The sequence below is a fragment of the Vigna radiata genome, unplaced genomic scaffold (assembly GCF_000741045.1).
Source record: "Vigna radiata var. radiata cultivar VC1973A unplaced genomic scaffold, Vradiata_ver6 scaffold_91, whole genome shotgun sequence".
Classification (NCBI taxonomy): Eukaryota; Viridiplantae; Streptophyta; class Magnoliopsida; order Fabales; family Fabaceae; genus Vigna; species Vigna radiata.
This window is the reverse complement of record NW_014543115.1, coordinates 963265-967144: the sequence shown is the minus strand read 5'-3', so window position 1 is coordinate 967144 and position 3880 is coordinate 963265.

The following is a 3880-nucleotide window of genomic DNA, read 5'->3' as shown; positions in this document are numbered from 1 at the left end:
AGCAAAGAAAAAAGGAAGAAAATTATCGCCAAACCGTTGAGCGGTTGCGGCCTATACCAGCTCGGTTTTTCTTAAAAGCTGAGCGGTTTTAAGTTTTGGCACTTTGAAACCTCTTCTTTGCAAGTCACCCAAGCGGTCTCCTTAAGCCCTATCACTTCTCTTTCACTTTCAAGAGCTTTCTAAAGAGATTTCCCCACTTTTCTCATCACCCACTCATAAAAATCCCACTTTTCTACCATTATCTTGTCAAAGTTTGGAGCTTTTTGTTGAGGGTTGTGCATTGGAGAGGGCATTCATCATCAATTAGAAGGAAGTCTAGCAAGCATCTTAAATCTCCACTCAAGTAAGTTGTGCAACTTCATTCTTAGGGTTTCTAATTGAAATTTGATGAAGAACATGCTTAGGAACATGATAAATTAGGGCTTTTGATTTCTATGCATGATTTGATGAAATAAAAATTGTTTGAACTAATTGAATTGCATGAATTTGGTTTGAAATTATGGATTTGGTGGAGATTAGGATTGTTGAAAGCAAGTTTTTGGAAAACCCAGTTGAAAACCGCTGAGTGGTCTACCTAACCGCTGAGCGGAATTCATTAGATTTAGGGTTTTTGATTTTGTTGATGCTTGGACGTTGAGGAGCCCTGTTTTTCCCTCAGTATTGGACTGTGTTTGTTCTGGAAATATAATTGATGATTTACTAACCTCTAAATGATAAATTTTTGTGATGTTATTGGATTTATTTGACATAGGAATGTCATCCTTAAGGAAAGTGAAGACAATGGGCAACAAGAGGAAGGAGCTAGAAAGGCCAAGGAGATTCTATTCCTTTAGGTTCCTTTCTAAAAAGCATGAGGAAGATTATGTGACTTTACAGGAGAGGCGTTTATTGATGGAGAGAAAGGCCATGTACATTCTAGATTTAGCTCTAGAGTTTGGACTGTAGATAGAGAGGCGAGGCTGGGAGAGATTGACCACCTATCCTGCACTAGCTAGCATTGAGCTGGTAAAGGAATTTTATGCCAATGCCTTGCCCAGAGGAGGATTATCAGCAGGGAGGTACATGAGCTACGTGAGGGGGCAGATCATCAAATACAACCCCGACACCATCAACAGCTTTCTCGGTACTGAGTGGCCAGGAGAGCAATGCAGGTATGCTGCTCTTATAGGCAAGTACAGGGATTATGAGGACATTGAGAGGGTGATGTGCATCCCTGGGAGACACTTTCAGAGGAACCCTAATGGAGCGCCAGTCAACTTAATTAGGGCGGATTTGACTCCCCTGGCGAAGTACTGGATGACATTCACTCATGCCAACATACAGCCATGCTCCCATGTCTTCGACATTACCATGCATCAGATTCTCTTCATCTACTGCATGCTGAGGCAAATGGATGTTAACGTTGGTGAGATCATAGCCAACGAGATTCAGGGTTGCGCTACTACTGTTAGTAGCAGGACACCGTTGGGATATCCGTCCCTGATTACTTACCTATGCCAGCAGGCTGGGGTGCACACTGCAGTTCCACCTTATGAGAGGCTGAGGAGGGCTATTGATGCCTCCTATTATCGTCAGTTTTGTGGAGATGACGAGCCAGCCGGAGCAGTTCCTAGGAGACGTCCTAAGAGAGCAGCAGTTCAACAAGAGGATGCACCTGCAAATGCACCTGTAGATGAGGGAGATGTATATGTCCATGATGGAGGCTAGGGTGGAGTCTCTCCGCAGAGGGCAGGTAGCTACTGCAAAGATGATTATAGGTTTGTATGACACGCCACCAGTGCACAGGTGGACTATGGATGAGTTCCATAGTACGATGGCTTGGCCTCAGGAGCAGGCACATGGCAGCGGGTCTGGAGCAGCTGGAGCACTAGGTAGAGATGAAGATGACCAGGAGGATGATGATTTTGAGGATGCACAGGAGGGTGATGAGTACGACTCAAATGAGGACATGGACTGATAGGGCATCTACTGATGGGTGTCAGCACTTGGACATGGATTTTTCTTTTTCTTTTGTACATTAGATTTGTAGAATAGGTTGAACTTTATTTTTGTGTCTATGCTTGGCTTGTACACTGGTTCTAATGATAGTTTGATGATGTTATTGCATGATTAGTTATTCGATGATGATTAAATGTGGTTGGTGATTGAGACTGTGTGCATGTTGATATCCAGGTGAATGGTTCACTAACTATGTGAACAGATGTGTGGTGAATTATGATTGTGATTATGATGCTAAGCAGAGTGTATGAATCATGTGTGAGAAAGCATGTTGTGTGAGGTATTGAGCTCCAGAGTTTTCATTGATATATGAACTGATCATAGGGAAGCATGAATGATATTGCCTGAGTCTTGATAATTGATTGAATTGCATGTTTATGTCATATGATCAAGGCCATGTTTGGAAGCCCTTACTTAGCCAAATTTTTGCCCAAAGTGATTAAAATGTTATATCCTTTCTGAACCTTAGCCTTAAACAGGATGAAAACCCTTATTTTGAATTAATTACCTTGAGTTGGGTTGAGAATAATTGAATGTATTGAAAAGGTTCAAGTTTGGGGTTGTTTGGGGAAAGTTAAAAGGCAAAAGAAAAGCATTGAGCTCAAGTGTTGAAAAAGAAAAATGCATGAGAAAAGAAAAAGAAGAAAAGAATAAGCATGAAAGATGAGCTCAATAAAAAGAAAAGGGAAGAAGTTGGGAATGAGTGAGATTGGTGAAAAGAGAGTTTGTACTTGAACTTTGAATGTTAAAATAGCTCATTTGACTCAAGGATTTTGTGATCTAGAAAAACCAATTTTGCTTGTTAGCCCAGCCTCATTACAAGCCTTGGAAAAGTCCTTGTGATGACCTTTGCATGTGAGAATGTTGATTGTTTTAGATGAAGGGCAATTTTGTTTTATGTGACATGCGAATAGTTGAGAGTGGAGTATCCTCTTAAACACTTGAGTGATTGAGTGAAACACTTGCTTGGTGAGAATTATTGAAATCCATGTTTACATTTATGTTTAGTAGATTGATCATTCATGAATAAAACATCTGTTGGAAAATATTTGATTATGTGAATTGAATTGGATTGAAAGCATGCATGCATCTTGATAGGATTCCACTGATAATCTGAATTGAATCATAACTTGTCATGAGGAAAATGAGTTTTGAAAATGTTGAACTATTTGATGAAGAAGTGGAAAGCCAAGTTTTGTCTTGTTTGCTTGAGGACAAGCAAAGTTCTAAGTTTCGGGTTGTGATAATGGTCTAAAAACCGTTATTTTCATGCTTAAATATGATATCAAAACACACTCTTTTGAATGAGATTAAAATAAAGTAAAACACTTAGTTGAGTCATGAGAGAGTCAAAAGTTGATTTTAGAGATATTATGCTTGTTTTTGCATTGTTTTGCAGGGTTTTGATGAGAATTGAAGATGGAAGTGAATTAGGACGGACTTAGACTCAAGAAGGATGAAGAAAAAGGAAGAAAAGAAGAGTCTATGCACCACTGAGCGGCCAGAGCGATTAAAGGCAAACCGCTCAGCGGTTAAACTGACCGCTGAGCGGTGGCGCAGCTAGAGGGAAACCGCTGAGCAGTTTAATTAGGCGCTGAGCGGTTATCTGTTTTTATTGGGCTTAGATTCTGTTATCTTTTTTGTTTATAAATAGACCCAGTGCGATTCAAATTGGAATCTTTTGGCAGTAGAGACATCCAGAGTAGTTCTACACACCTTGGAGAAGGTTCCTTGGATGCTTAGGCTCCAATCTACCAAATTTAGGGTTTATTCTTCCATTCTTTCATTATTTTTTATCTAGATTCACCATGTCCATGGTGAACTAAACCCTAGGTTGTTGGGGAACAATGTAATCTTTTGAAACTCTCTTATATCAAAATTC